Below are 15,785 nucleotides of genomic sequence, written 5' to 3' on the forward strand. Positions count from 1 at the left end.
ATTCGAGGGAAGCTTTAGCTACGAGCAGTCGTGGCCGAGTGGTTAAGGCGTCTGACTAGAAATCAGATTCCCTGTGGGAGCGTAGGTTCGAGTCCTACCGACTGCGTCGGTTTTTTTATTTTTTGTTTCAGAAGAGAGAGCAGAAAATTTCGCAGTTTGCCTGTCGTTTTGGTACCTCGCTACACCTCACCTCTCACAGTCGTTTATAGCGCCTGTCCTTTTGATAAGGGCGAATTCCAAGCGTCAGCTTTCGCGTCAGCCGAGCAAAGTCGGGACAAGTCGGGACATACTACAGGATGGCCTGCGTGGATCGACGACGGAAAGAAAACGTTAATTCAACAGCACGTGGCTCACATACTCATACGCATAGATTTGCGCCCGTTGCGGTGGCCGGGAATCGAACGCGGCTCAACTGCTCGGAAGGCAACTATGCTCACCATTACATTACCACCGCACAGCCGCTGCTCGCAACGCCGCGCTGTGTCGGCTTCCCGCCCGCCGGCAGTGGCCCACGGTGATAGTAGCTGTAGGCGCTTTACGAGGTAGGAGGGTGCATTCGGGCAGCGCCTCCACGCACGCTGCGTCTTTGGGCAAGGCTCGTCGCCGCGGCCGCAACGTTACTCACACAATAGTGACGAGCGGTCGCTTTGAGGCAGTGTAGTGGGGGACTCCGCGTGTGTAGCACTTTTTTCGGTTGTATCCGACGTCGCTGGGTGGCAATCCCACTTTCCCTGCAGACAGCTGCTCGGGAATATGCTCGGGAAGCACGGACGTCATCGGACGTCCGCCCCCAACAAATGCAACTAACAAAATGAGAACAACAACTAAAAAAGTGGTAGGTTGTTCGACTACCACGCGGGCGGCCCGGCTTCGATTCCCGGCCGATGCATCGTTTTGCTGTTCTCGCTATAGTGCTGCCGCGCCGATTGCTCGCTTGAGGTGCGCCAGCCTCAGGAATGTATAGCAGGATTCGCTGTGAGAAGAACCAAACATGCAGCACGCAAGAGACCCTACTTGGACGGCCGCGTGCTGTTACTGAACTCCAGCGTCGGCCTGGCCCTACAGGCCGCTGTGTTCAGGTGCCGCAAGGGCGATGTACTGTAACCTCAGGCAGTGCTGCTTTCCGTCGTTAAAAAAGCTGCGGCAGCAGTTTACTCTAGCAAGTCGGGAAAGCACGCGTAGCGACACAACAGATTCCTGAGAAAGCGCAAACTGTCTATCTCTGATATGTGAGACTTACCAAGATTCCTGGGATGATGGTTGCAACGAGCCTCGGTAGCGCAGTAGGTAGCGCGTAAGTCTCATAATCTTAAGGTCGTGAGTTCGATCCTCACCCGGGGCATTTAATTTGCTGTACATCACGGCTGAATTAACGGCGTTGCTATTGCTAGCGAACGAACTTAATTGTCGTTTGTTATCCACAAGGAGTCCACGCCTCAGCGTCACAATGTTTACTTCCAATTATGGCAAGGAAAAACTTTGATCATTCTCCTCCCCTGTTATGAGTGAAATATGATGCAAACAGCAATGAATAGACAGTTTCGAGCTGTGCGCCATGCCAGTCTGCACGCGCAAAAATGCTCGCAAACAGAGAACAACACTGAGTCCGGATTGAGCACGAAATGCGAGAAGAGAGGGAGTAAATCTCACGTTTCTCGAGCAAATCCGGTGTGGTCTAGTGGCTAGGATACCTGGCTTTCACCCAGGAGGCCCGGGTTCGATTCCCGGTACCGGAAGGGAAGTTTTTGCGCACACGACCCTCCATCTTTTGGCCTTCCAACCTTCGTTTGTCGCCCTCCTTCCGGAGCTTCAACCGAACGTAATCGGGGGAAGCAGGCACAGGATGCAATTACTGTCAGCACCGGGATAAAGGGAGAAGAGGCACTGGTCCGCTGTTGGGGTGCTACCAGCGTCAGTGGGAAGTCGGTGAAGTCGCCAGTTGCGCCAGAAGCCAGCAATTACCGTAGTACGCCTACACACGCGTTCCAGTTATTCACATTGCTTGCAGTCGCTCCATGCACAACAAGCGTGAGCCCGGATAGCTCAGTCGGTAGAGCATTAGGCTTTTAACCTAAGTGTCCAGGGTTCGAATCCCTGTTCGGGCGAAGATTTTAACGCTTCCGTAATGGCTCGTCTCGTAGCGCTGGTAGCCCTGCCGTAATCAGTGCACCGAGTTCGTTTCCTGTCAACATTCTGCGCAGACCGGTTGCATTTTTCACGATTCGAGGGAAGCTTTAGCTACGAGCAGTCGTGGCCGAGTGGTTAAGGCGTCTGACTAGAAATCAGATTCCCTGTGGGAGCGTAGGTTCGAGTCCTACAGACTGCGTCGGTTTTTTTATTTTTTGTTTCAGAAGAGAGAGCAGAAAATTTCGCAGTTTGCCTGTCGTTTTGGTACCTCGCTACACCTCACCTCTCACAGTCGTTTATAGCGCCTGTCCTTTTGATAAGGGCGAATTCCAAGCGTCAGCTTTCGCGTCAGCCGAGCAAAGTCGGGACAAGTCGGGACATACTACAGGATGGCCTGCGTGGAGCGACGACGGAAAGAAAACGTTAATTCAACAGCACGTGGCTCACATACTCATACGCATAGATTTGCGCCCGTTGCGGTGGCCGGGAATCGAACGCGGCTCAACTGCTCGGAAGGCAACTATGCTCACCATTACACTACCACCGCACAGCCGCTGCTCGCAACGCCGCGCTGTGTCGGCTTCCCGCCCGCCGGCAGTGGCCCACGGTGATAGTAGCTGTAGACGCTTTACGAGGTAGGAGGGTGCATTCGGGCAGCGCCTCCACGCACGCTGCGTCTTTGGGCAAGGCTCGTCGCCGCGGCCGCAACGTTACTCACACAATAGTGACGAGCGGTCGCTTTGAGGCAGTGTAGTGGGGGACTCCGCGTGTGTAGCACTTTTTTCGGTTGTATCCGACGTCGCTGGGTGGCAATCCCACTTTCCCTGCAGACAGCTGCTCGGGAATATGCTCGGGAAGCACGGACGTCATCGGACGTCCGCCCCCAACAAATGCAACTAACAAAATGAGGACAACAACTAAAAAAGTGGTAGGTTGTTCGACTACCACGCGGGCGGCCCGGCTTCGATTCCCGGCCGATGCATCGTTTTGCTGTTCTCGCTATAGTGCTGCCGCGCCGATTGCTCGCTTGAGGTGCGCCAGCCTCAGGAATGTATAGCAGGATTCGCTGTGAGAAGAACCAAACATGCAGCACGCAAGAGACCCTACTTGGACGGCCGCGTGCTGTTACTGAACTCCAGCGTCGGCCTGGCCCTACAGGCCGCTGTGTTCAGGTGCCGCAAGGGCGATGTACTGTAACCTCAGGCAGTGCTGCTTTCCGTCGTTAAAAAAGCTGCGGCAGCAGTTTACTCTAGCAAGTCGGGAAAGCACGCGTAGCGACACAACAGATTCCTGAGAAAGCGCAAACTGTCTATCTCTGATATGTGAGACTTACCAAGATTCCTGGGATGATGGTTGCAACGAGCCTCGGTAGCGCAGTAGGTAGCGCGTAAGTCTCATAATCTTAAGGTCGTGAGTTCGATCCTCACCCGGGGCATTTAATTTGCTGTACATCACGGCTGAATTAACGGCGTTGCTATTGCTAGCGAACGAACTTAATTGTCGTTTGTTATCCACAAGGAGTCCACGCCTCAGCGTCACAATGTTTACTTCCAATTATGGCAAGGAACAACTTTGATCATTCTCCTCCCCTGTTATGAGTGAAATATGATGCAAACAGCAATGAATAGACAGTTTCGAGCTGTGCGCCATGCCAGTCTGCACGCGCAAAAATGCTCGCAAACAGAGAACAACACTGAGTCCGGATTGAGCACGAAATGCGAGAAGAGAGGGAGTAAATCTCACGTTTCTCGAGCAAATCCGGTGTGGTCTAGTGGCTAGGATACCTGGCTTTCACCCAGGAGGCCCGGGTTCGATTCCCGGTACCGGAAGGGAAGTTTTTGCGCACACGACCCTCCATCTTTTGGCCTTCCAACCTTCGTTTGTCGCCCTCCTTCCGGAGCTTCAACCGAACGTAATCGGGGGAAGCAGGCACAGGATGCAATTACTGTCAGCACCGGGATAAAGGGAGAAGAGGCACTGGTCCGCTGTTGGGGTGCTACCAGCGTCAGTGGGAAGTCGGTGAAGTCGCCAGTTGCGCCAGAAGCCAGCAATTACCGTAGTACGCCTACACACGCGTTCCAGTTATTCACATTGCTTGCAGTCGCTCCATGCACAACAAGCGTGAGCCCGGATAGCTCAGTCGGTAGAGCATTAGGCTTTTAACCTAAGTGTCCAGGGTTCGAATCCCTGTTCGGGCGAAGATTTTAACGCTTCCGTAATGGCTCGTCTCGTAGCGCTGGTAGCCCTGCCGTAATCAGTGCACCGAGTTCGTTTCCTGTCAACATTCTGCGCAGACCGGTTGCATTTTTCACGATTCGAGGGAAGCTTTAGCTACGAGCAGTCGTGGCCGAGTGGTTAAGGCGTCTGACTAGAAATCAGATTCCCTGTGGGAGCGTAGGTTCGAGTCCTACCGACTGCGTCGGTTTTTTTATTTTTTGTTTCAGAAGAGAGAGCAGAAAATTTCGCAGTTTGCCTGTCGTTTTGGTACCTCGCTACACCTCACCTCTCACAGTCGTTTATAGCGCCTGTCCTTTTGATAAGGGCGAATTCCAAGCGTCAGCTTTCGCGTCAGCCGAGCAAAGTCGGGACAAGTCGGGACATACTACAGGATGGCCTGCGTGGATCGACGACGGAAAGAAAACGTTAATTCAACAGCACGTGGCTCACATACTCATACGCATAGATTTGCGCCCGTTGCGGTGGCCGGGAATCGAACGCGGCTCAACTGCTCGGAAGGCAACTATGCTCACCATTACACTACCACCGCACAGCCGCTGCTCGCAACGCCGCGCTGTGTCGGCTTCCCGCCCGCCGGCAGTGGCCCACGGTGATAGTAGCTGTAGACGCTTTACGAGGTAGGAGGGTGCATTCGGGCAGCGCCTCCACGCACGCTGCGTCTTTGGGCAAGGCTCGTCGCCGCGGCCGCAACGTTACTCACACAATAGTGACGAGCGGTCGCTTTGAGGCAGTGTAGTGGGGGACTCCGCGTGTGTAGCACTTTTTTCGGTTGTATCCGACGTCGCTGGGTGGCAATCCCACTTTCCCTGCAGACAGCTGCTCGGGAATATGCTCGGGAAGCACGGACGTCATCGGACGTCCGCCCCCAACAAATGCAACTAACAAAATGAGGACAACAACTAAAAAAGTGGTAGGTTGTTCGACTACCACGCGGGCGGCCCGGCTTCGATTCCCGGCCGATGCATCGTTTTGCTGTTCTCGCTATAGTGCTGCCGCGCCGATTGCTCGCTTGAGGTGCGCCAGCCTCAGGAATGTATAGCAGGATTCGCTGTGAGAAGAACCAAACATGCAGCACGCAAGAGACCCTACTTGGACGGCCGCGTGCTGTTACTGAACTCCAGCGTCGGCCTGGCCCTACAGGCCGCTGTGTTCAGGTGCCGCAAGGGCGATGTACTGTAACCTCAGGCAGTGCTGCTTTCCGTCGTTAAAAAAGCTGCGGCAGCAGTTTACTCTAGCAAGTCGGGAAAGCACGCGTAGCGACACAACAGATTCCTGAGAAAGCGCAAACTGTCTATCTCTAATATGTGAGACTTACCAAGATTCCTGGGATGATGGTTGCAACGAGCCTCGGTAGCGCAGTAGGTAGCGCGTAAGTCTCATAATCTTAAGGTCGTGAGTTCGATCCTCACCCGGGGCATTTAATTTGCTGTACATCACGGCTGAATTAACGGCGTTGCTATTGCTAGCGAACGAACTTAATTGTCGTTTGTTATCCACAAGGAGTCCACGCCTCAGCGTCACAATGTTTACTTCCAATTATGGCAAGGAACAACTTTGATCATTCTCCTCCCCTGTTATGAGTGAAATATGATGCAAACAGCAATGAATAGACAGTTTCGAGCTGTGCGCCATGCCAGTCTGCACGCGCAAAAATGCTCGCAAACAGAGAACAACACTGAGTCCGGATTGAGCACGAAATGCGAGAAGAGAGGGAGTAAATCTCACGTTTCTCGAGCAAATCCGGTGTGGTCTAGTGGCTAGGATACCTGGCTTTCACCCAGGAGGCCCGGGTTCGATTCCCGGTACCGGAAGGGAAGTTTTTGCGCACACGACCCTCCATCTTTTGGCCTTCCAACCTTCGTTTGTCGCCCTCCTTCCGGAGCTTCAACCGAACGTAATCGGGGGAAGCAGGCACAGGATGCAATTACTGTCAGCACCGGGATAAAGGGAGAAGAGGCACTGGTCCGCTGTTGGGGTGCTACCAGCGTCAGTGGGAAGTCGGTGAAGTCGCCAGTTGCGCCAGAAGCCAGCAATTACCGTAGTACGCCTACACACGCGTTCCAGTTATTCACATTGCTTGCAGTCGCTCCATGCACAAAAAGCGTGAGCCCGGATAGCTCAGTCGGTAGAGCATTAGGCTTTTAACCTAAGTGTCCAGGGTTCGAATCCCTGTTCGGGCGAAGATTTTAACGCTTCCGTAATGGCTCGTCTCGTAGCGCTGGTAGCCCTGCCGTAATCAGTGCACCGAGTTCGTTTCCTGTCAACATTCTGCGCAGACCGGTTGCATTTTTCATGATTCGAGGGAAGCTTTAGCTACGAGCAGTCGTGGCCGAGTGGTTAAGGCGTCTGACTAGAAATCAGATTCCCTGTGGGAGCGTAGGTTCGAGTCCTACCGACTGCGTCGGTTTTTTTATTTTTTGTTTCAGAAGAGAGAGCAGAAAATTTCGCAGTTTGCCTGTCGTTTTGGTACCTCGCTACACCTCACCTCTCACAGTCGTTTATAGCGCCTGTCCTTTTGATAAGGGCGAATTCCAAGCGTCAGCTTTCGCGTCAGCCGAGCAAAGTCGGGACAAGTCGGGACATACTACAGGATGGCCTGCGTGGAGCGACGACGGAAAGAAAACGTTAATTCAACAGCACGTGGCTCACATACTCATACGCATAGATTTGCGCCCGTTGCGGTGGCCGGGAATCGAACGCGGCTCAACTGCTCGGAAGGCAACTATGCTCACCATTACACTACCACCGCACAGCCGCTGCTCGCAACGCCGCGCTGTGTCGGCTTCCCGCCCGCCGGCAGTGGCCCACGGTGATAGTAGCTGTAGACGCTTTACGAGGTAGGAGGGTGCATTCGGGCAGCGCCTCCACGCACGCTGCGTCTTTGGGCAAGGCTCGTCGCCGCGGCCGCAACGTTACTCACACAATAGTGACGAGCGGTCGCTTTGAGGCAGTGTAGTGGGGGACTCCGCGTGTGTAGCACTTTTTTCGGTTGTATCCGACGTCGCTGGGTGGCAATCCCACTTTCCCTGCAGACAGCTGCTCGGGAATATGCTCGGGAAGCACGGACGTCATCGGACGTCCGCCCCCAACAAATGCAACTAACAAAATGAGGACAACAACTAAAAAAGTGGTAGGTTGTTCGACTACCACGCGGGCGGCCCGGCTTCGATTCCCGGCCGATGCATCGTTTTGCTGTTCTCGCTATAGTGCTGCCGCGCCGATTGCTCGCTTGAGGTGCGCCAGCCTCAGGAATGTATAGCAGGATTCGCTGTGAGAAGAACCAAACATGCAGCACGCAAGAGACCCTACTTGGACGGCCGCGTGCTGTTACTGAACTCCAGCGTCGGCCTGGCCCTACAGGCCGCTGTGTTCAGGTGCCGCAAGGGCGATGTACTGTAACCTCAGGCAGTGCTGCTTTCCGTCGTTAAAAAAGCTGCGGCAGCAGTTTACTCTAGCAAGTCGGGAAAGCACGCGTAGCGACACAACAGATTCCTGAGAAAGCGCAAACTGTCTATCTCTAATATGTGAGACTTACCAAGATTCCTGGGATGATGGTTGCAACGAGCCTCGGTAGCGCAGTAGGTAGCGCGTAAGTCTCATAATCTTAAGGTCGTGAGTTCGATCCTCACCCGGGGCATTTAATTTGCTGTACATCACGGCTGAATTAACGGCGTTGCTATTGCTAGCGAACGAACTTAATTGTCGTTTGTTATCCACAAGGAGTCCACGCCTCAGCGTCACAATGTTTACTTCCAATTATGGCAAGGAACAACTTTGATCATTCTCCTCCCCTGTTATGAGTGAAATATGATGCAAACAGCAATGAATAGACAGTTTCGAGCTGTGCGCCATGCCAGTCTGCACGCGCAAAAATGCTCGCAAACAGAGAACAACACTGAGTCCGGATTGAGCACGAAATGCGAGAAGAGAGGGAGTAAATCTCACGTTTCTCGAGCAAATCCGGTGTGGTCTAGTGGCTAGGATACCTGGCTTTCACCCAGGAGGCCCGGGTTCGATTCCCGGTACCGGAAGGGAAGTTTTTGCGCACACGACCCTCCATCTTTTGGCCTTCCAACCTTCGTTTGTCGCCCTCCTTCCGGAGCTTCAACCGAACGTAATCGGGGGAAGCAGGCACAGGATGCAATTACTGTCAGCACCGGGATAAAGGGAGAAGAGGCACTGGTCCGCTGTTGGGGTGCTACCAGCGTCAGTGGGAAGTCGGTGAAGTCGCCAGTTGCGCCAGAAGCCAGCAATTACCGTAGTACGCCTACACACGCGTTCCAGTTATTCACATTGCTTGCAGTCGCTCCATGCACAACAAGCGTGAGCCCGGATAGCTCAGTCGGTAGAGCATTAGGCTTTTAACCTAAGTGTCCAGGGGTCGAATCCCTGTTCGGGCGAAGATTTTAACGCTTCCGTAATGGCTCGTCTCGTAGCGCTGGTAGCCCTGCCGTAATCAGTGCACCGAGTTCGTTTCCTGTCAACATTCTGCGCAGACCGGTTGCATTTTTCACGATTCGAGGGAAGCTTTAGCTACGAGCAGTCGTGGCCGAGTGGTTAAGGCGTCTGACTAGAAATCAGATTCCCTGTGGGAGCGTAGGTTCGAGTCCTACCGACTGCGTCGGTTTTTTTATTTTTTGTTTCAGAAGAGAGAGCAGAAAATTTCGCAGTTTGCCTGTCGTTTTGGTACCTCGCTACACCTCACCTCTCACAGTCGTTTATAGCGCCTGTCCTTTTGATAAGGGCGAAATCCAAGCGTCAGCTTTCGCGTCAGCCGAGCAAAGTCGGGACATACTACAGGATGGCCTGCGTGGAGCGACGACGGAAAGAAAACGTTAATTCAACAGCACGTGGCTCACATACTCATACGCATAGATTTGCGCCCGTTGCGGTGGCCGGGAATCGAACGCGGCTCAACTGCTCGGAAGGCAACTATGCTCACCATTACACTACCACCGCACAGCCGCTGCTCGCAACGCCGCGCTGTGTCGGCTTCCCGCCCGCCGGCAGTGGCCCACGGTGATAGTAGCTGTAGACGCTTTACGAGGTAGGAGGGTGCATTCGGGCAGCGCCTCCACGCACGCTGCGTCTTTGGGCAAGGCTCGTCGCCGCGGCCGCAACGTTACTCACACAATAGTGACGAGCGGTCGCTTTGAGGCAGTGTAGTGGGGGACTCCGCGTGTGTAGCACTTTTTTCGGTTGTATCCGACGTCGCTGGGTGGCAATCCCACTTTCCCTGCAGACAGCTGCTCGGGAATATGCTCGGGAAGCACGGACGTCATCGGACGTCCGCCCCCAACAAATGCAACTAACAAAATGAGAACAACAACTAAAAAAGTGGTAGGTTGTTCGACTACCACGCGGGCGGCCCGGCTTCGATTCCCGGCCGATGCATCGTTTTGCTGTTCTCGCTATAGTGCTGCCGCGCCGATTGCTCGCTTGAGGTGCGCCAGCCTCAGGAATGTATAGCAGGATTCGCTGTGAGAAGAACCAAACATGCAGCACGCAAGAGACCCTACTTGGACGGCCGCGTGCTGTTACTGAACTCCAGCGTCGGCCTGGCCCTACAGGCCGCTGTGTTCAGGTGCCGCAAGGGCGATGTACTGTAACCTCAGGCAGTGCTGCTTTCCGTCGTTAAAAAAGCTGCGGCAGCAGTTTACTCTAGCAAGTCGGGAAAGCACGCGTAGCGACACAACAGATTCCTGAGAAAGCGCAAACTGTCTATCTCTAATATGTGAGACTTACCAAGATTCCTGGGATGATGGTTGCAACGAGCCTCGGTAGCGCAGTAGGTAGCGCGTAAGTCTCATAATCTTAAGGTCGTGAGTTCGATCCTCACCCGGGGCATTTAATTTGCTGTACATCACGGCTGAATTAACGGCGTTGCTATTGCTAGCGAACGAACTTAATTGTCGTTTGTTATCCACAAGGAGTCCACGCCTCAGCGTCACAATGTTTACTTCCAATTATGGCAAGGAACAACTTTGATCATTCTCCTCCCCTGTTATGAGTGAAATATGATGCAAACAGCAATGAATAGACAGTTTCGAGCTGTGCGCCATGCCAGTCTGCACGCGCAAAAATGCTCGCAAACAGAGAACAACACTGAGTCCGGATTGAGCACGAAATGCGAGAAGAGAGGGAGTAAATCTCACGTTTCTCGAGCAAATCCGGTGTGGTCTAGTGGCTAGGATACCTGGCTTTCACCCAGGAGGCCCGGGTTCGATTCCCGGTACCGGAAGGGAAGTTTTTGCGCACACGACCCTCCATCTTTTGGCCTTCCAACCTTCGTTTGTCGCCCTCCTTCCGGAGCTTCAACCGAACGTAATCGGGGGAAGCAGGCACAGGATGCAATTACTGTCAGCACCGGGATAAAGGGAGAAGAGGCACTGGTCCGCTGTTGGGGTGCTACCAGCGTCAGTGGGAAGTCGGTGAAGTCGCCAGTTGCGCCAGAAGCCAGCAATTACCGTAGTACGCCTACACACGCGTTCCAGTTATTCACATTGCTTGCAGTCGCTCCATGCACAAAAAGCGTGAGCCCGGATAGCTCAGTCGGTAGAGCATTAGGCTTTTAACCTAAGTGTCCAGGGTTCGAATCCCTGTTCGGGCGAAGATTTTAACGCTTCCGTAATGGCTCGTCTCGTAGCGCTGGTAGCCCTGCCGTAATCAGTGCACCGAGTTCGTTTCCTGTCAACATTCTGCGCAGACCGGTTGCATTTTTCACGATTCGAGGGAAGCTTTAGCTACGAGCAGTCGTGGCCGAGTGGTTAAGGCGTCTGACTAGAAATCAGATTCCCTGTGGGAGCGTAGGTTCGAGTCCGACCGACTGCGTCGGTTTTTTTATTTTTTGTTTCAGAAGAGAGAGCAGAAAATTTCGCAGTTTGCCTGTCGTTTTGGTACCTCGCTACACCTCACCTCTCACAGTCGTTTATAGCGCCTGTCCTTTTGATAAGGGCGAAATCCAAGCGTCAGCTTTCGCGTCAGCCGAGCAAAGTCGGGACATACTACAGGATGGCCTGCGTGGAGCGACGACGGAAAGAAAACGTTAATTCAACAGCACGTGGCTCACATACTCATACGCATAGATTTGCGCCCGTTGCGGTGGCCGGGAATCGAACGCGGCTCAACTGCTCGGAAGGCAACTATGCTCACCATTACACTACCACCGCACAGCCGCTGCTCGCAACGCCGCGCTGTGTCGGCTTCCCGCCCGCCGGCAGTGGCCCACGGTGATAGTAGCTGTAGACGCTTTACGAGGTAGGAGGGTGCATTCGGGCAGCGCCTCCACGCACGCTGCGTCTTTGGGCAAGGCTCGTCGCCGCGGCCGCAACGTTACTCACACAATAGTGACGAGCGGTCGCTTTGAGGCAGTGTAGTGGGGGACTCCGCGTGTGTAGCACTTTTTTCGGTTGTATCCGACGTCGCTGGGTGGCAATCCCACTTTCCCTGCAGACAGCTGCTCGGGAATATGCTCGGGAAGCACGGACGTCATCGGACGTCCGCCCCAAACAAATGCAACTAACAAAATGAGAACAACAACTAAAAAAGTGGTAGGTTGTTCGACTACCACGCGGGCGGCCCGGCTTCGATTCCCGGCCGATGCATCGTTTTGCTGTTCTCGCTATAGTGCTGCCGCGCCGATTGCTCGCTTGAGGTGCGCCAGCCTCAGGAATGTATAGCAGGATTCGCTGTGAGAAGAACCAAACATGCAGCACGCAAGAGACCCTACTTGGACGGCCGCGTGCTGTTACTGAACTCCAGCGTCGGCCTGGCCCTACAGGCCGCTGTGTTCAGGTGCCGCAAGGGCGATGTACTGTAACCTCAGGCAGTGCTGCTTTCCGTCGTTAAAAAAGCTGCGGCAGCAGTTTACTCTAGCAAGTCGGGAAAGCACGCGTAGCGACACAACAGATTCCTGAGAAAGCGCAAACTGTCTATCTCTAATATGTGAGACTTACCAAGATTCCTGGGATGATGGTTGCAACGAGCCTCGGTAGCGCAGTAGGTAGCGCGTAAGTCTCATAATCTTAAGGTCGTGAGTTCGATCCTCACCCGGGGCATTTAATTTGCTGTACATCACGGCTGAATTAACGGCGTTGCTATTGCTAGCGAACGAACTTAATTGTCGTTTGTTATCCACAAGGAGTCCACGCCTCAGCGTCACAATGTTTACTTCCAATTATGGCAAGGAACAACTTTGATCATTCTCCTCCCCTGTTATGAGTGAAATATGATGCAAACAGCAATGAATAGACAGTTTCGAGCTGTGCGCCATGCCAGTCTGCACGCGCAAAAATGCTCGCAAACAGAGAACAACACTGAGTCCGGATTGAGCACGAAATGCGAGAAGAGAGGGAGTAAATCTCACGTTTCTCGAGCAAATCCGGTGTGGTCTAGTGGCTAGGATACCTGGCTTTCACCCAGGAGGCCCGGGTTCGATTCCCGGTACCGGAAGGGAAGTTTTTGCGCACACGACCCTCCATCTTTTGGCCTTCCAACCTTCGTTTGTCGCCCTCCTTCCGGAGCTTCAACCGAACGTAATCGGGGGAAGCAGGCACAGGATGCAATTACTGTCAGCACCGGGATAAAGGGAGAAGAGGCACTGGTCCGCTGTTGGGGTGCTACCAGCGTCAGTGGGAAGTCGGTGAAGTCGCCAGTTGCGCCAGAAGCCAGCAATTACCGTAGTACGCCTACACACGCGTTCCAGTTATTCACATTGCTTGCAGTCGCTCCATGCACAAAAAGCGTGAGCCCGGATAGCTCAGTCGGTAGAGCATTAGGCTTTTAACCTAAGTGTCCAGGGTTCGAATCCCTGTTCGGGCGAAGATTTTAACGCTTCCGTAATGGCTCGTCTCGTAGCGCTGGTAGCCCTGCCGTAATCAGTGCACCGAGTTCGTTTCCTGTCAACATTCTGCGCAGACCGGTTGCATTTTTCACGATTCGAGGGAAGCTTTAGCTACGAGCAGTCGTGGCCGAGTGGTTAAGGCGTCTGACTAGAAATCAGATTCCCTGTGGGAGCGTAGGTTCGAGTCCGACCGACTGCGTCGGTTTTTTTATTTTTTGTTTCAGAAGAGAGAGCAGAAAATTTCGCAGTTTGCCTGTCGTTTTGGTACCTCGCTACACCTCACCTCTCACAGTCGTTTATAGCGCCTGTCCTTTTGATAAGGGCGAAATCCAAGCGTCAGCTTTCGCGTCAGCCGAGCAAAGTCGGGACAAGTCGGGACATACTACAGGATGGCCTGCGTGGAGTGACGACGGAAAGAAAACGTTAATTCAACAGCACGTGGCTCACATATTCATACGCATAGATTTGCGCCCGTTGCGGTGGCCGGGAATCGAACGCGGCTCAACTGCTCGGAAGGCAACTATGCTCACCATTACACTACCACCGCACAGCCGCTGCTCGCAACGCCGCGCTGTGTCGGCTTCCCGCCCGCCGGCAGTGGCCCACGGTGATAGTAGCTGTAGACGCTTTACGAGGTAGGAGGGTGCATTCGGGCAGCGCCTCCACGCACGCTGCGTCTTTGGGCAAGGCTCGTCGCCGCGGCCGCAACGTTACTCACACAATAGTGACGAGCGGTCGCTTTGAGGCAGTGTAGTGGGGGACTCCGCGTGTGTAGCACTTTTTTCGGTTGTATCCGACGTCGCTGGGTGGCAATCCCACTTTCCCTGCAGACAGCTGCTCGGGAATATGCTCGGGAAGCACGGACGTCATCGGACGTCCGCCCCCAACAAATGCAACTAACAAAATGAGAACAACAACTAAAAAAGTGGTAGGTTGTTCGACTACCACGCGGGCGGCCCGGCTTCGATTCCCGGCCGATGCATCGTTTTGCTGTTCTCGCTATAGTGCTGCCGCGCCGATTGCTCGCTTGAGGTGCGCCAGCCTCAGGAATGTATAGCAGGATTCGCTGTGAGAAGAACCAAACATGCAGCACGCAAGAGACCCTACTTGGACGGCCGCGTGCTGTTACTGAACTCCAGCTTCGGCCTGGCCCTACAGGCCGCTGTGTTCAGGTGCCGCAAGGGCGATGTACTGTAACCTCAGGCAGTGCTGCTTTCCGTCGTTAAAAAAGCTGCGGCAGCAGTTTACTCTAGCAAGTCGGGAAAGCACGCGTAGCGACACAACAGATTCCTGAGAAAGCGCAAAATGTCTATCTCTAATATTTGAGACTTACCAAGATTCCTGGGATGATGGTTGCAACGAGCCTCGGTAGCGCAGTAGGTAGCGCGTAAGTCTCATAATCTTAAGGTCGTGAGTTCGATCCTCACCCGGGGCATTTAATTTGCTGTACATCACGGCTGAATTAACGGCGTTGCTATTGCTAGCGAACGAACTTAATTGTCGTTTGTTATCCACAAGGAGTCCACGCCTCAGCGTCACAATGTTTACTTCCAATTATGGCAAGGTACAACTTTGATCATTCTCCTCCCCTGTTATGAGTGAAATATGATGCAAACAGCAATGAATAGACAGTTTCGAGCTGTGCGCCATGCCAGTCTGCACGCGCAAAAATGCTCGCAAACAGAGAACAACACTGAGTCCGGATTGAGCACGAAATGCGAGAAGAGAGGGAGTAAATCTCACGTTTCTCGAGCAAATCCGGTGTGGTCTAGTGGCTAGGATACCTGGCTTTCACCCAGGAGGCCCGGGTTCGATTCCCGGTACCGGAAGGGAAGTTTTTGCGCACACGACCCTCCATCTTTTGGCCTTCCAACCTTCGTTTGTCGCCCTCCTTCCGGAGCTTCAACCGAACGTAATCGGGGGAAGCAGGCACAGGATGCAATTACTGTCAGCACCGGGATAAAGGGAGAAGAGGCACTGGTCCGCTGTTGGGGTGCTACCAGCGTCAGTGGGAAGTCGGTGAAGTCGCCAGTTGCGCCAGAAGCCAGCAATTACCGTAGTACGCCTACACAAGCGTTCCAGTTATTCACATTGCTTGCAGTCGCTCCATGCACAAAAAGCGTGAGCCCGGATAGCTCAGTCGGTAGAGCATTAGGCTTTTAACCTAAGTGTCCAGGGTTCGAATCCCTGTTCGGGCGAAGATTTTAACGCTTCCGTAATGGCTCGTCTCGTAGCGCTGGTAGCCCTGCCGTAATCAGTGCACCGAGTTCGTTTCCTGTCAACATTCTGCGCAGACCGGTTGCATTTTTCACGATTCGAGGGAAGCTTTAGCTACGAGCAGTCGTGGCCGAGTGGTAAAGGCGTCTGACTAGAAATCAGATTCCCTGTGGGAGCGTAGGTTCGAGTCCTACCGACTGCGTCGGTTTTTTTATTTTTTGTTTCAGAAGAGAGAGCAGAAAATTTCGCAGTTTGCCTGTCGTTTTGGTACCTCGCTACACCTCACCTCTCACAGTCGTTTATAGCGCCTGTCCTTTTGATAAGGGCGAAATCCAAGCGTCAGCTTTCGCGTCAGCCGAGC

General features: G+C 53.6%; 35 non-coding genes across 35 annotated transcripts; 29 read left to right on the forward strand and 6 right to left on the reverse strand.

Annotated features, from left to right (window-relative positions):
• Positions 1-24: 24 nt before the first annotated feature.
• Trnas-aga (transfer RNA serine (anticodon AGA)) lies at positions 25-106 on the forward strand. The gene has a single exon. It is a non-coding gene; the product is annotated as a tRNA-Ser (tRNA).
• Positions 107-1,269: 1,163 nt separating this feature from the next.
• Positions 1,270-1,342, forward strand: Trnam-cau (transfer RNA methionine (anticodon CAU)). Its single transcript has one exon. It is a non-coding gene; the product is annotated as a tRNA-Met (tRNA).
• A 322-nt stretch (positions 1,343-1,664) lies between these two features.
• On the forward strand, positions 1,665-1,736 carry Trnae-uuc (transfer RNA glutamic acid (anticodon UUC)). Its single transcript has one exon. It is a non-coding gene; the product is annotated as a tRNA-Glu (tRNA).
• Positions 1,737-2,032: 296 nt separating this feature from the next.
• Positions 2,033-2,105, forward strand: Trnak-uuu (transfer RNA lysine (anticodon UUU)). Its single transcript has one exon. It is a non-coding gene; the product is annotated as a tRNA-Lys (tRNA).
• Positions 2,106-2,244: 139 nt separating this feature from the next.
• Positions 2,245-2,326, forward strand: Trnas-aga (transfer RNA serine (anticodon AGA)). The gene has a single exon. It is a non-coding gene; the product is annotated as a tRNA-Ser (tRNA).
• Positions 2,327-2,602: 276 nt separating this feature from the next.
• Positions 2,603-2,674, reverse strand: Trnag-ucc (transfer RNA glycine (anticodon UCC)). Its single transcript has one exon. It is a non-coding gene; the product is annotated as a tRNA-Gly (tRNA).
• An 815-nt stretch (positions 2,675-3,489) lies between these two features.
• Positions 3,490-3,562, forward strand: Trnam-cau (transfer RNA methionine (anticodon CAU)). Its single transcript has one exon. It is a non-coding gene; the product is annotated as a tRNA-Met (tRNA).
• Positions 3,563-3,884: 322 nt separating this feature from the next.
• On the forward strand, positions 3,885-3,956 carry Trnae-uuc (transfer RNA glutamic acid (anticodon UUC)). The gene has a single exon. It is a non-coding gene; the product is annotated as a tRNA-Glu (tRNA).
• A 296-nt stretch (positions 3,957-4,252) lies between these two features.
• Trnak-uuu (transfer RNA lysine (anticodon UUU)) lies at positions 4,253-4,325 on the forward strand. The gene has a single exon. It is a non-coding gene; the product is annotated as a tRNA-Lys (tRNA).
• A 139-nt stretch (positions 4,326-4,464) lies between these two features.
• Positions 4,465-4,546, forward strand: Trnas-aga (transfer RNA serine (anticodon AGA)). The gene has a single exon. It is a non-coding gene; the product is annotated as a tRNA-Ser (tRNA).
• Positions 4,547-4,822: 276 nt separating this feature from the next.
• Positions 4,823-4,894, reverse strand: Trnag-ucc (transfer RNA glycine (anticodon UCC)). Its single transcript has one exon. It is a non-coding gene; the product is annotated as a tRNA-Gly (tRNA).
• An 815-nt stretch (positions 4,895-5,709) lies between these two features.
• Trnam-cau (transfer RNA methionine (anticodon CAU)) lies at positions 5,710-5,782 on the forward strand. The gene has a single exon. It is a non-coding gene; the product is annotated as a tRNA-Met (tRNA).
• A 322-nt stretch (positions 5,783-6,104) lies between these two features.
• On the forward strand, positions 6,105-6,176 carry Trnae-uuc (transfer RNA glutamic acid (anticodon UUC)). The gene has a single exon. It is a non-coding gene; the product is annotated as a tRNA-Glu (tRNA).
• Positions 6,177-6,472: 296 nt separating this feature from the next.
• Positions 6,473-6,545, forward strand: Trnak-uuu (transfer RNA lysine (anticodon UUU)). The gene has a single exon. It is a non-coding gene; the product is annotated as a tRNA-Lys (tRNA).
• A 139-nt stretch (positions 6,546-6,684) lies between these two features.
• Trnas-aga (transfer RNA serine (anticodon AGA)) lies at positions 6,685-6,766 on the forward strand. The gene has a single exon. It is a non-coding gene; the product is annotated as a tRNA-Ser (tRNA).
• A 276-nt stretch (positions 6,767-7,042) lies between these two features.
• Trnag-ucc (transfer RNA glycine (anticodon UCC)) lies at positions 7,043-7,114 on the reverse strand. Its single transcript has one exon. It is a non-coding gene; the product is annotated as a tRNA-Gly (tRNA).
• An 815-nt stretch (positions 7,115-7,929) lies between these two features.
• Trnam-cau (transfer RNA methionine (anticodon CAU)) lies at positions 7,930-8,002 on the forward strand. Its single transcript has one exon. It is a non-coding gene; the product is annotated as a tRNA-Met (tRNA).
• Positions 8,003-8,324: 322 nt separating this feature from the next.
• On the forward strand, positions 8,325-8,396 carry Trnae-uuc (transfer RNA glutamic acid (anticodon UUC)). The gene has a single exon. It is a non-coding gene; the product is annotated as a tRNA-Glu (tRNA).
• Positions 8,397-8,692: 296 nt separating this feature from the next.
• On the forward strand, positions 8,693-8,765 carry Trnak-uuu (transfer RNA lysine (anticodon UUU)). The gene has a single exon. It is a non-coding gene; the product is annotated as a tRNA-Lys (tRNA).
• A 139-nt stretch (positions 8,766-8,904) lies between these two features.
• Positions 8,905-8,986, forward strand: Trnas-aga (transfer RNA serine (anticodon AGA)). The gene has a single exon. It is a non-coding gene; the product is annotated as a tRNA-Ser (tRNA).
• Positions 8,987-9,252: 266 nt separating this feature from the next.
• Trnag-ucc (transfer RNA glycine (anticodon UCC)) lies at positions 9,253-9,324 on the reverse strand. The gene has a single exon. It is a non-coding gene; the product is annotated as a tRNA-Gly (tRNA).
• An 815-nt stretch (positions 9,325-10,139) lies between these two features.
• Positions 10,140-10,212, forward strand: Trnam-cau (transfer RNA methionine (anticodon CAU)). The gene has a single exon. It is a non-coding gene; the product is annotated as a tRNA-Met (tRNA).
• A 322-nt stretch (positions 10,213-10,534) lies between these two features.
• Positions 10,535-10,606, forward strand: Trnae-uuc (transfer RNA glutamic acid (anticodon UUC)). Its single transcript has one exon. It is a non-coding gene; the product is annotated as a tRNA-Glu (tRNA).
• Positions 10,607-10,902: 296 nt separating this feature from the next.
• Trnak-uuu (transfer RNA lysine (anticodon UUU)) lies at positions 10,903-10,975 on the forward strand. The gene has a single exon. It is a non-coding gene; the product is annotated as a tRNA-Lys (tRNA).
• A 139-nt stretch (positions 10,976-11,114) lies between these two features.
• Positions 11,115-11,196, forward strand: Trnas-aga (transfer RNA serine (anticodon AGA)). Its single transcript has one exon. It is a non-coding gene; the product is annotated as a tRNA-Ser (tRNA).
• A 266-nt stretch (positions 11,197-11,462) lies between these two features.
• Trnag-ucc (transfer RNA glycine (anticodon UCC)) lies at positions 11,463-11,534 on the reverse strand. Its single transcript has one exon. It is a non-coding gene; the product is annotated as a tRNA-Gly (tRNA).
• Positions 11,535-12,349: 815 nt separating this feature from the next.
• Positions 12,350-12,422, forward strand: Trnam-cau (transfer RNA methionine (anticodon CAU)). The gene has a single exon. It is a non-coding gene; the product is annotated as a tRNA-Met (tRNA).
• A 322-nt stretch (positions 12,423-12,744) lies between these two features.
• Positions 12,745-12,816, forward strand: Trnae-uuc (transfer RNA glutamic acid (anticodon UUC)). The gene has a single exon. It is a non-coding gene; the product is annotated as a tRNA-Glu (tRNA).
• A 296-nt stretch (positions 12,817-13,112) lies between these two features.
• On the forward strand, positions 13,113-13,185 carry Trnak-uuu (transfer RNA lysine (anticodon UUU)). The gene has a single exon. It is a non-coding gene; the product is annotated as a tRNA-Lys (tRNA).
• A 139-nt stretch (positions 13,186-13,324) lies between these two features.
• Positions 13,325-13,406, forward strand: Trnas-aga (transfer RNA serine (anticodon AGA)). Its single transcript has one exon. It is a non-coding gene; the product is annotated as a tRNA-Ser (tRNA).
• Positions 13,407-13,682: 276 nt separating this feature from the next.
• Positions 13,683-13,754, reverse strand: Trnag-ucc (transfer RNA glycine (anticodon UCC)). Its single transcript has one exon. It is a non-coding gene; the product is annotated as a tRNA-Gly (tRNA).
• Positions 13,755-14,569: 815 nt separating this feature from the next.
• Trnam-cau (transfer RNA methionine (anticodon CAU)) lies at positions 14,570-14,642 on the forward strand. The gene has a single exon. It is a non-coding gene; the product is annotated as a tRNA-Met (tRNA).
• A 322-nt stretch (positions 14,643-14,964) lies between these two features.
• Trnae-uuc (transfer RNA glutamic acid (anticodon UUC)) lies at positions 14,965-15,036 on the forward strand. The gene has a single exon. It is a non-coding gene; the product is annotated as a tRNA-Glu (tRNA).
• Positions 15,037-15,332: 296 nt separating this feature from the next.
• On the forward strand, positions 15,333-15,405 carry Trnak-uuu (transfer RNA lysine (anticodon UUU)). Its single transcript has one exon. It is a non-coding gene; the product is annotated as a tRNA-Lys (tRNA).
• A 139-nt stretch (positions 15,406-15,544) lies between these two features.
• Positions 15,545-15,626, forward strand: Trnas-aga (transfer RNA serine (anticodon AGA)). Its single transcript has one exon. It is a non-coding gene; the product is annotated as a tRNA-Ser (tRNA).
• The last annotated feature ends 159 nt before the right edge of the window (positions 15,627-15,785 follow it).

Source organism: Schistocerca cancellata, unplaced genomic scaffold (genome assembly GCF_023864275.1).
Source record: "Schistocerca cancellata isolate TAMUIC-IGC-003103 unplaced genomic scaffold, iqSchCanc2.1 HiC_scaffold_411, whole genome shotgun sequence".
NCBI classification, from domain to species: Eukaryota; Metazoa; Arthropoda; class Insecta; order Orthoptera; family Acrididae; genus Schistocerca; species Schistocerca cancellata.